Genomic DNA, 13,534 nt, shown 5'->3' with positions numbered 1-13,534 from the left:
TCACTTTATGGGCTCGTGCATACACTAGGCAATGGTAATCGGTAATTTTTTTTCCTGCCTCCCCACTTTGTCGACGACCGTGTAGCATTTTTTCTCGGTCGAAACGATTTCTCTCTGGAAAGGAAAGAAAAAAAACTTTGCAGTTCAAAGATATTATCTCATATCGTAGATTAAATAGCAACTCGATAAAGATTTACTCCCTAGGTACGAAATATCTCTACACATCGCATCGGTGCCAGGAAGTGGTCGAAACTCTTCGTAACCTAGGAGATCAATCTGAGAAAGAAAACTTATTGTTAGATAATGTTTAACGTATGGAAATAATGTAGCGTTTAAAGTTCAACTTCCAAATAGTTTAGTTTTACACGATTAAACACATTCCATCCATTATTGAATGTGTAATTTTTAAAATTAAATAGGATTAATACAACTAAAGTAGCGTAAAAAAAGATAAAAAGAATTACCTTATCACATTTGAAACAAGCAATACATATTTCAAAATTCAGATGAGTAATTTATCTCAATCGCGACCGGGCAGCTATTTCCTCGCCGGCTATTACTTGGTGAGTTTTTCACCTCTCCAGTACGAGTGTAGGTTCAGTTCTATCGCCTCAATGCCTTTAAAAACCTAATGATTGGGAGCGCCAACTACGTTTCCAGGGACTAACAATCTAGCTGACCGTTTTGCTGGCAAGTAATTGAATTTTCATTTTTTGATATGGCTTTCAGTTAACTGTTTCTGCGCAGCACGACCAGTGATACGAAGCCACGGCCGACAACAAGCATACATGAGGTGGGCAACGCTAGTTTTCTTCCAATTGGAATTAGGGTGATGATTGGAGGACTAGGATTCTATTAGGCAGATGAATGGATTGCAAATAAAAAAGAGGAAAACGTCTTTATCCATGGTATCAGCATACTTCCTGACGAGTCGCCTTACCTGGCAAGAGGTGTTACGATAGCACCACACATTCTCTCCATGCCGTGCAGGCAGTAGGAGGCGGGAAGGGGGGGAACAGTTTTAAGACAGATTTTCAAATGTCATCGAATTTAAGAAATTACAAAAAAATGAGATAAGGAAAGGTGGTGTATATCTCGGTGGTAACGGGGAAAAATACCTTAACTGCAAAACCGACAGTCGCGGGTTCGAGTCCCGCCTGAGTAGATTGCTCATATCCAGAACATGCGATTATATGATCGCCCTAAGTTGTTTCTCGTAAGATCGCCTTCAATGATTGTGTTTGGGTCAATGAACATATCTGAATACATGAAATATGAAACTGAATCGATATTGATAGAAAGTCTATCAATATTTTCAGTTTGTCTTCCCTGTATCCGTAGCTTTTGCTATTAAAGCTTAGGTACATATTTGTTAGATAATGTTTAACGTATGGAACTAATGTAGCGTTTAACGTTCAACTTCCAAATAGTTAAGCCTCTAAGAAAAAACATCAAAATTTTTTGGATAGATTTTAATGAAAAACATCGTTTCCCAGTCATACATTTGTTGGAAAAACCTCGGACCGTGTTCAGCAACCAAAAATACGCATGAGTACCAAATATAATTTCTTAATCATGATTTCATAGCCAAAAATACCATATTCCTGGGCTAATTGAGGTAAAACTTAAACGATTTCTTACTTAATTTGGATCAATAATTTGTTTATCTTTTAAAAAGCACTTGACTAAATTTTGGATTAGTTTTTACTGAAGGAGCAAGTTCCGAGAGAGCAGTGATCGTGATCCCAAGATATTTTTGCTTAGTGAAGATTCATTATCCCTTCATCCTTATCGTCGTATAATTGTACTAGTAAATATTAAAAGGAAACATTTCTAAAGAAAAAGTCGTATTAAAGGTTTCACCTCTGGATACAATTGGGTAAGTATGAAATATAAAGGAATGAATGTTCATCTACTCAATACTATTTTACTTAATTTTTAAACGGCGGTTAGTTTAGTTACCCACCTTCCTAAAAGATCCAGACCATTTCGAACCGCGGACTCGTTACTTTTTCATTTAAATACACAAAAGTGCATGCTTATGGAAGGTTTATTACGGTATATACGCTTTACTCACAATCCTTGATTTGTTTTAATAATAATTTGGAAGTAAATAGTAGTTTGGAAGTAAATAATTGAGAGTAATTTTTTAATGAAAGTCGAGGCATTAAATTGACCACCTTTTTAAACATTAAATTAAACAGCGCATTATATTTAAACCGAAAGAAGACCTCACTTGAAGCTACATTTGAGATGGATGAATTCCAGGAAATAATAATTAATTTTTCAAACATTTAAAAACCATGTAAAAACTCTTCTCGAGATATCGCGCGGGTAAGATTATATGAGAGCGCCGACGTTTCGGGTACCGATTCGCTTATTACCGAGCGGTATCCCGAGAAGAGTTTTTACATGTTGTTCGCCGGGAAAGTGTAAAATCTTATTTAAAAATCAGTTTTCAAGTATGAAAAACATAAAATAATAAGACTAAATTAATTAACCACATAAATATTTGTTAAATAATCGACTTCGGTATCGTGAAGACCAACTAGAAGCCTCACCAATATGTTATTTCCACGAAAATAATCATTGCATTTCCACAATTTCCAGCAATAGTATGTCATTATTGTAACCTTGATATAAATAAGCCATCTGCTCATCAACGGTTGCTAGCTATTTTGTAAGATAAAATTAAACAAATGCATACCAAAAAGTGCATTAATTAATATGATGCATGGTCAAACAGATTATAGGAAAAAAATTCATTTCATGTGGTATAGATAAGTTCCATTTCCGAACATTGTAAGTATTTTATTATCATTAAAAATGATTTAAAAGTTTAAAAATAATTTAAATAACATTAGCAGGTTAGACTCAAAAATTTAAACACATTATACACGAAAAAAACCAATTGTGGGTGTAAAAAATTCGCTGCGGACAGGATTCGAACCTGCGCGGGCAATGCCCATTGGATTTCAAGTCCAACTCCTTAACCACTCGGACACCACAGCCGGTTGGGGAATGTGGCGTTCAGTTAGGTATATATTTCGTGTCCACTGGAAGCACTTCATTTATCTTAAATGTGTGCTTTAATCCTCAATTATTTATAACAAAAAAGTAAAGATTATTTATAAATATGTCAAATACGCAAAATTCTTGCAGCAGCTCCTTGTTTCCAACGCTTTAATGATAGCATACTCCTAATGTAAACCCGCCACTGTTTATTTCTGTGCGTAGTGTTACGACTCGAACATTCCATGATCGAAGTTAAGATTTAATTACCTATTGTCGTTTTAGTATAATAGCATGCCTGATATACAATTAGCTTTTCGAGGAACTATCATTTTAGTAGGATTCTTTGCTTACGAGTATCTCGCTAAGCAGTTCGCGCCATAGAGTTATTAAAGCAATATATACCTACTCTAAAGGCCTGGTTACACGGTGCATTAACCCGTACGGGTTAATGTATTAATACGTGTCTGTTTGCAGGACGTTTGAGTGAACGAGACATACATGGTACGATACATGCGTTTGCACAAGTTTTCACACATTTTCTCGTAACGCGAGGCGTTTAGTTTTTGTTTATTCCCTTTACAGTGCGCAAGATTTAAATGTGTAAACCACGGTCTTAGAATGTGTAAACAGTATCATTAGGTAGGAAGCAGACGATACCTACCAGAAAATTATTCCCTTTTCGTTGTTTCCTGTAGGACTAGGAAATATCACATACTGGTAATATATTTTCGCTGCCGTGTAAACAGTGGTGTTCATTGTAGTTGCTGAAGTTGTTTCATTTCGTGCCAGTAATATTTATTTATATTTAATATTTATCGTTATCGCTCGCTTAATGTAATATCTGAATATGGCTGAAAATTTGTAAACGCATCTTGTTTTTAAGCCGTGTTTACTAGATATTTTTCTGTCATCTGTTTCACTGACAAATGAGTGAAGATGATGTATGAGAGTAGATATTTTTAATACTTTGTTCTACTTTTGTCCGGGACGGTTATAAAGTTAAGAAGATATTTGCTGTTGATGGGAAAGATGTTGGTTTAGAGGTCTGGTCGATTTATGAATTTGCTAATGCAAGTCGTCTTTTTGTGGTGGGCCAGTGCATTACACCTCGGGCTTATACAAGGAAGAATTGTCGTTGATTCGTATGATATAAATTATGTTTAAATGTGTTCTATTAGTCGTATGATAGCCGTTGTATTTCACAAATTTCGTGTTGAAAACTCTGTTATGACCTCATCGATTGTTTAGTTCCGGCATAATACAACCAATCAGAGACCATAGACATAAACTTGGTATGTCCGGCGTACATGCAGGGATACTCTATATGAATATTAGTGTAGATGCAAATGGTGAGTTTGCGGTAGGATTCAAGCAATTACGATACAGTACAAATGTACAAATACGCGTAAAGAGTTACTGAATAGCCCTGCAGATGACAACTAATTGTGTCGTTTCCTTCGTTTCCCACCAGGTAGCTCTGTTATTAGTTCAACTTGTGCGAATGCATGAACGAAATTAGAACAGGTTCTATTTTCCGTTCACGCGTTCATGCATTTGTACATTTTGGGGTGGTTACACGGTGAATTTTTCCGTTCATTCTCGCGTTCATACATGTAGACATTAACCCGTAAGGGATAATGCACCGTGTAACCAGGCCTCAAGGTTCTCACTGAACGAAAATGCGCAAATATTATGCGGAAAATATTGTTCAGCTGTGGTGCAATATTAATTTAGGCCATATAAACTACATACATCTAGTTTGTATGATCTAAGAACATTAATATCCGTACTTAAGATATTTATTTTGTTAGCAGCTGTAGACTATGAGACGGGGGAAAATCAAAGAGCGGTATTAAAAAAATTGTAAGCCATATATGCCTTACATATTGAGCCACATATTTTCCTCTTTTCATTGTAGGTGCGCTCCGATGGTTGATAAATGGAAATCATTACCGAAACTCAAAATGGGCTTCAGGAAAACATGATGACTGTACTAATATCACAATAAATTCTTATTTAATTTTTAAGTTCTGAATACGTTTCTTATTTTATCTAACCAGCCAACTCTTAGGTAGCGGTAGATTACCCAATGTTTTTTGGCTATTAATTAATTCCATTATTGATAGAACTGGCATCATTTTTGAACTATCACATTATTGCCCCTGGCATCAACTTTACAGTATATTTTACTGGATTCTTCGGGAATTGATTTTCTGGTTACATCACCCCCCTGGTGCGAGATTATTTTTACTACATTAGTAGTAACGGATTTTTCAAGAGCCAATAACATGGGCGTACCTAGAATCGAAACTAGGGAGGGGGGGCTAAACTAGCCGTGATCGTTCAAGTTGAAACTTTTTTACACAGAAAAGGTTAATGAAAACAAAATTTTATTATGACAGCAATTCATTGGTTTTTATAATTATTTGCTTGAATAAGTAGATAATGATTTTTTTAGTTCCATGTATTATACAAATATCATTTCTCTTTATTAGGAAAAATTTGTTCATAACTTTTGTCATGAACTAAATTTATTTCCGCTTCTAGGGGGGGCAGTTGATCCCCCCTGCCTCCCACTGGGTACGCCCATGGTCAATAATGTAGTTGAATATTTCACGACACCATTATTAATCTTAAGTTACCGCTTCTTCGATCATCTTTCGCAGCATCCAACCCAGTGATCTTCCAGCGAAAGTTTCAAGAAAGAATTAAAAAAATAATATGACGCCCCTATAGTGATATGCAGTTAATAATACGGACTTCGCCATGGGATAATGGTATTTCATAAAAATTTAAAATATAATATGCCTTTAAAATGGAGAAAATATAAATATTATTTTATCTTTATTTACATTTTATTTAGGGACACCCATTAAAACAATCTTGAAGCAATGAAATTGCCCGTTCGGCGAAGGATACCGAAGAGATTAATGTGAGGAGAGATGAAATTCAATGGCATTATTTTAACATCATGATTACTATCACCCGTTCGATCTCCGCCACTTGTTTCTGCCAGTTCATGGCAAAATGAGCATGATGCGCGGAATTCCTGTTTATAACTAGGAAATTGGAACAACGTTAGTCACATAAATTGTATTGAAATACATGGTAGTTGCACTGTTCCACAATTTTTTCCCATAATTATAGAAAAGCGCGACTAACATATGTTTCGATCATACTTCCACTACATCACACCTGAATCGGTTAACTTATCATGAATTTTTCTTAGGCCCTTATCAGTCCCCTAACTTTTTATCAATTAATAAAACCACATTTTGAAAATTCCACATTGGGTAACATAACTGACAGATAGGAGAAAAATATCGTGGTCTTCGATAAATCAAGTGACAGGAGCAACATTTTAGACAGACCAAAACTGACTGCAAGGCTTGGAAGCAAAGATGCTTGTTGACACTCAAACCCTTAGCGAAAATATTTACGCTGTGGACTTTGGATGCACGCCCATAGTAAATCACATGGTATAGGAGAGAAGAGAGAATAGCGCTCGAAGAAATTGAAAATGACGGTGAAGGATGCTTCGAAATGGGACAGGGAGGAGTTGGTTCTGGACGGCGAGGACCGGCCGGTTGTGTTGCTACTTGTAATTATTCTTCACCTCGTGAAATATTACTGACCATCACGAAAGCCAATCTGTACCGTGTGTAAGTTCCCTTTCCACGTACGATAGTCATATGGATTGCTTTAAACAATTCACATCACCTACACCTTAATTGAACGTGTAAAAGTTTTGAAAGATTCAGTTACATCGCGGAATACTTTAGGGTTAATTTATGCTCTCAAGAAAAGAGCAAACCTATAGACCGGAAATACACAGTGTTTGCGATAGAAAGTCCCTTGGACTGATAAAAATCACTTGGTGACTTAAATTGTGCAGTTACAATTTAAAATACTTCGAATACCTTACTGCCTCTTTTTTAGTGGAGTCATTAAGCAAATTTAAGCACTATATTTGCCAATTTCATTAATTATCTAAATAATTTTAACATTGAATAGACTTTCAAAATTAATAAAAATCTTTTCTTTCGGCTACGACTTGGCACCTGAGGAATCTTTTTCTAAGCGTTCCAAGGGCCCCTATTAATCGACTGGTGGGGCAACCGAATTACCACGGGTAATTACCCACTACTAAATTCGGGAAACTTAGGCTTTTTGGATAGCCAAGTGAGCACCAATGGACGAAGCAAGAAGGAAATAGTAGAATCAGTGGCGCAGCGAGGGGGGGTTTGGGGGATAAAATCCCCCCCAGAGCTCAGAGAAACTCTTAAGTTTAATCCATTTTACTTCATTTGATTAATATACTCATAGAAGAGTGTAAGGATTAATAAAATATCCCTCAGAAAGCCATAAAACTAACAATTTTGAACCATTTATCTTTAAAAATTTCTGGGGGAGGGCCCCCACACCTCGCGCTTAACCTGGCGGGTATACCACACACCCCAGGTCTAGTTGCCCCTAACACCCCCCCTAGCGTTAATTCCTACCTGCGCCCCTGAGTAGAATAGCCCAAGCCGATTCCTCAAAATGAGTACTCCTCCTTACGATTGAAAATATAAGCGTCTAAGTCAGGAAGCAATCTATTAGGACTTACATTTGGAGTATGCTTTAATATGTCAGTGAGGCATGGGCATTGCCGATTGGGCAAGGATAACGGCGGAGAAATCAAGGTTGGAAATATTTGAAATATGGTGTTTCAGAAGAATGATGAAGATCATTTTGATAGATCGTGTGAGTAAGTTACGAGAAGAGTATGTGAGAGGATAAGTGTTTTGAAAGCCTTGGTAAGAAGACGGGACAATTAAATCGGCCACATCGTGAGAAATGAAGGATCTTATCAAATTATCGTTAAAGAAAGGTAAAGGGATCTAGGCCACGGAAAGCGGTAGATGGAGGCCACGGATGGGAGTCATATAGCAGGTGATGAAGAATGTAAATCTGAAGAATAAGATTGGTGTGAAAAAATTGGCCGATTGGAGAACTGACCTTAGATCTACGTCAAACCAATCCGAGAATCGATTTATGCTGATGATGATATTGAAATATTTTAAATTAAAATAAAAAACCAATGTGTTAATGGATTAAAAACATTTGGGAGATCTAAATATGAAGATTTAATGGATGCGCTACCACTTCAAATGAGAGAAATGTAAAATACATGAGGAAAAAATAGCTTCTAGAAGCTAGGCCCTACGCTTAAAGTATTAATAGTATTAATACTTTAAGCGTAGGGCCTAGCTTCTACTTTTTTTTACCCTAATTTAATACCCATAGAGGGGCAGGGAAAATGAACCGCGGAAGATATCTGAATACCCAACACGAAAATGAAATAAGAATCGCACTTCAGAAATCCTTTTTCGGACATACTTCAGAATTGAGAAGTTCACGTAAGATACAATTATTGATATTGAATTATCCGTCTCCCATTTTACAATCTCAATGTAGAAGGAATTGAGGACATTGTCCAATATGGTAAGCATGAAGTCACTTATCAAAATCAATTTCATGTCATTATCGAAGCCATCGGATTCAATTCCCTCTAAGAGCCACATGCAGGGAATGAAAGGTGAGGTGAAACGTGTCTGCTTCGTAAAAAAGTCAGGTGGATAGCAACAGAGCCATCTAAAGGGATAAACTCAGAATATAAAGGAGGAAAACATCGCCAAGTCAGGTGTTTTAACACCCAGGCCGATTCATCATAAATAAGAGCACTTTCATCGCCATCAATTCTCCAAGCAGACGCAGGGCGCGTGCGATGATTCGTGAACATATATGGACGAAACTCGCCAAATCACGCTGTCATATGTGGGATGCTCGAAGGGCAACCCTATAGATTCATCCAGCTAAAAAAAAGTGACCTAAGAGCCGATGAATATTGATAAAAAAATTAAAAATAACATTCGCCTTGATTCATTGAGGATGCTATTATATAAATAATTAATGAATAAAAATTTATAAAAGAAAATATTTTGCCAAAAAGTTAGGTAGACCATACACAGATAAAAAACGTTACTTAAATTGAGAGGGATATATTTTTAACTCTTGGCATTTAAGAGTCGATTCTTTTAGACCATCTTTTCATCACAGTCAGAACAAAAGACTGCAGCTTTCGCAAACTGAAACTTGCGATCTATAGTCTATAGAATAGAATGTATTATACATATGTAAGAATAGATTATATTTGAAGTGTGCTCTTTTTTTCCCGGAGCAGAGCGTTGTGGAAGGCTACTCGGCTCCCGAAACTTCGTCAGCAATGTCAATAATAAACCGGTAGGGAACTCGAGTTGACTTCCAAGATATATTATACTTATCTCTCAAGAGGATGTCCTTAGTTTAACGATATACCGCAAAATTCAATACCAAGAGGAAATTCTTAATTTCAAAATATTTTTTGAGTGTGCCATCCAGTGGAATCCCCTCTTAAATTAAGTAAATATCCTGGCCAACTATTTTAAAAGGGCACGAGAACTCCAGTTGGTCTATAGATTTCAGAAAATCACTTGTTCAGCTGCGGCCATTATTTTTTTTTCATTTACTTAAAGAAATCTTTCCGTTTTGGGGCCTATAAAGTAATCAATCCATCGTTTTGGACTATATTTCTGTGGAAATCCTTCAAGGGTACTTAAGCTCATAAATGCGGGGGCGATTCTTATCTCATAGCAATTTCATTCTTTATGACAACGGAATGAAAAGGGCAGATATTTTACCACATGGAAAAATAGTATTGTAAAATTTAAGAGAACATGGTCGCGCAATAGGCATGGTAATTGGCTGCTGTACGAAAGTGGAGATGAAATCCTTTGAAATGTGTAAATAGAACCTTTAAAAAAAAGCGGAATTTTGAATCAGTAAATTCAGATTCAGATTCTGTTGATGGTAGTTTTGCAGTCTTAATCCTGCATTTACTAACATCACTTGAACTACGTAACATAATACTATATTTTTGAAAGAGAGAAGATTTTGAATCAAACTACATTAAAAACATTTCCTCGATTTCAACTGCACTTGATGAAGTATAGAATAATAATAGAATGATAGCAATTCTTCTTCCGGGAAATAATTGAGACTGAATAAGATATGATTTCCATTGATAAAATAATCTAGCAGCCACTTAAAAAATTCAATATTTGATTTTTATTTTCATTTCTCAAATATGAATTCAAATTTAAGATTTTTTTATCAGCGATACCACTCAGATTTAAGTGCTGGGTCACGGCCGTTAGACACCGGGTCAAGAATTCTTACCGCGAAACTTAGATGAGAGAATCGCGAAGTCTATAAAGGAGAAGTGAGGTGACCAAACATGGAGAAGAAGCATCCAGCAACGGGTCCGCTAAGGGCTCAAAAAAGCGGGTGGATGATGAAAAAAAAGGTTCCCTCTCCTCGGGCCTCCATTTACCAGCGGCCAGCAGAGTAAATTTGAAGTTTCGTTGCCTTAAAGAGATACCCGTGCCTTTAAATGGGTCCTGCGTCTCTCCTGTTTTTTATGGACGAAAGAAGAGTGGAGAGGGACCAGAAAATTTTAAAGGCGATCCATTGAAAATCACAATAAGTGCGCTAAAGGGGGGATGAAAAGAGGTCCAATAAAACGAGAGAGTGTGGCGCAATTAAAATCGAGCGAAGGATAGCGCCAAAATAAGGCGAGGAATATTGGCGCGCTAAAAAATCACGTGCCGGTTAGTTGAGCAGACCATAAACTTACGGCACTAATGTAGGGTGAATTCACTGCCATCAACAAAATAATACTCTTTTGCTCTGTTAAGGATGCGTGCCATTACATTCCACGTCACTCAGCACTTCCATTTAAGCCAACACTCGATTCTCTCTAAGAAGGATGCATACCTTCGACGTCAGTTGTTAAAGAATTGGTCATCCAACAAACGACCGCGTTTCAGAAGATAAACCAAGTGTGAAAACAAACCATGCTCAAATGGCTGTAAAAAAAACCGTTGAGGCTAATAGAATAGGGTGGTTACCTATTTTTTTAATTGCCTAAATTGAAAGATTTTTACTCCTGGAGTACGCCTTTCACGCTTTTAGATTTTTAAATGACGGTATCTATTTTTCGCGATTGAATGAAAAGTGAAAATTTTCAAGCGCACGGAAACCCGACGGCTAAGTATGAATGCTGGGAAAAGCCCGTATGACGTCTGGCTGCTGCGGTGTGAGGCCACCTGGGTGCGAGGCTATGTACGCCGCTACGATGCAGACCGCTTGCTGCCGAGCATGGCGGTAGCGTAGGGTACGTTGCTAGCAGGTAGCGCTTAGCTTAAATAAGGATTATTAATACCCTATCAAACGGAGGAAACTGTCCGACCATAGGCAATTTTAATAGGTGATTATTAAGAGATGTTTCCCTGAACCCTGTGCCTCATGCATGCATTGGTAATCTCAGACGATGTAAAACTCCTATCTACTCGTATAGAAATTAGGTCCCTGTGACGTCACGTGGAGTGTCAACGCATGGGCTCCAATCGGGCCTTTTTCAAATTAGATTAAAATTGACCATCAACATTCATCTAAACTGGGATTTATAAAACCAAATAATTTGTATAGTTCGAATGCACTAATGGTGGGTAACGAATCGAAATCAATTCCTTTCGTTTCCTTTGATGAAGGAAGCTACCCTATAAAAATGACAGAGTATTGTCAGGGCTTTGTAATGTCTGGATCTTTCGCGGTGAACAATTGCAGTGAAGACTTCTCGAGTCTTGCACCGGGTCAGGTCCTCCATATCTCCTTCCAACGTTTCAACAAGCAACTCGCCCATCGATTTCAGGGATTCGGGAAGCCAAATTGATTTCATTGAATTCCAGAATCCCTGAAGACGATGGCTGAGTTGCTTGTCGAAACATTGGAAGGTGATACGAAGGACCTAACCCGGTGCAAGCCTCGAGAAATATTCACAGCTACGGCCATGCAATGTACGGATAGTTATTACGCGATGCTTCTTGCATAAAACAAGCCTTTTAAAATGTCATGTAACGAAAGTCCATCTCTCCTATGGCATTTGAAACAGGACTAAAAAGGAGAGTGGTACGTAAAAGGGTGTGGTAGCCTAGTGGATTGAGAGCTTGTTTGCCGGTTTAGGGGTACCAATTTCAAATCCCAGGGAAGCCCTCAGGCACCCCAAATCAAAATCCTCGAAGGGTACAAAGGTTTCCAGGGAAAAAAACTGGCCTCAAATCCTGAATGTGTGATAGTAATTCGTCTGCGGCTCAGTCTGGGAAAGCTGTAACCTCGTTATTCCAAACTAGCGGTGTAATAAATGACTAAGATTATAATTCATTAGCGAAGAGAAAATGCCAATGCAATTTTCTTGAATCGATAAAGGAGAAATACAAGCTTTTTTTTGGAAATAACACTATTACGTATTCCACTTCTATTTAAAAGCGCGACCCAGGTTTCGATGAATAATCATTATTTGCGCCTGAAGATGATGATAATTCATCGAAATACGGGTCGCGCTTTTTAAAAAAGAAGTGGTTTAAGTAGTAGTGTAATTTCCAACATAACTTGTAATGGAATACCTCATAGTTAGTAATGAGTTAGTAAATTTTGCTTGGAGAAATACAATCATATTCATCTTACATGAAGGGTAAATTACACTTTAAGGAGTAGAGAATTTCAGTGGCGTGATCCCCCTTCATAGAAAACCTATATTTGTTGGTATCTATTACAGTAAGGGAATAAAATTATTATTCAAATCCCACTTTTATCGATAGTAGTACTTCAAAGATTGGTGGTTATTGCATGGTAGTCAGCAGAATCCTAGAGTTTGTGCACGTACAGAGAAAAACGTCTGAACCAGCTAGAACCATATTTGCCGGCCACAAAGCGAGAGAAAGTTTAGCGAAGGGAGAGTTTCGATGCAAATCAAATTATCAAAATGTACGAAAAAAATCCACAATAATATAATTTTCATTCCTTCTATCTAGTTATATTAAACACCTAGGCGCGTTGTTTCGGATCTAGTCCACTTACAGATTAATCAACGATTAGTGTTATAGAAAAACACTATATTGGCAGTACGAGGTTCTTTTCTAGAAGTTATTGACGACTCCAAAGAATTGAATCCATCACAGCGAGTTCCAATGAATGCATTAACTTTATAAAATTATGACGCATTCCAAGAGGATGACATTGATTACGGATGAGATGAAAAGAGCCAACTAGATCAGGATTAATACTTATTTCACTCCTACTCATTTATTAAATACGAGGAGTGATGTACGTAAGTGAGGATAGAGCTCACCCCGACCTGAGCCACTTGGAAATGAATGGCAAATTTTCAGGGTGAGGGGCCAGTTCCTTTTCCCAAGGCCTCCTGTCACGGCAAGGATATGAACCCGGGACTCTTAGGCTTATACTCAAGTGCTGTACCCACTAGTAAACCACGCTAGCATATTTATGAAATATCATTCAACATTCAACCACAAACAATTTGAGCATTTCCCTCTAAAGAGAGCTTTGGAAATTTCCGTTACAAAATAATATTTGTAAA

General features: G+C 37.3%; 1 non-coding gene across 1 annotated transcript; it reads right to left on the bottom strand.

The window, feature by feature from the left end:
* Positions 1–2,929: 2,929 nt before the first annotated feature.
* Trnas-uga lies at positions 2,930–3,011 on the bottom strand. The gene has a single exon. It is a non-coding gene; the product is annotated as a tRNA-Ser (tRNA).
* Positions 3,012–13,534: the final 10,523 nt, after the last annotated feature.

This window comes from Ischnura elegans, chromosome 3 (genome assembly GCF_921293095.1).
Source record: "Ischnura elegans chromosome 3, ioIscEleg1.1, whole genome shotgun sequence".
Classification (NCBI taxonomy): Eukaryota; Metazoa; Arthropoda; class Insecta; order Odonata; family Coenagrionidae; genus Ischnura; species Ischnura elegans.
The sequence above is the reverse complement of the archived record's forward strand: the minus strand, read 5'-3'. Positions and strand labels throughout refer to the sequence as shown.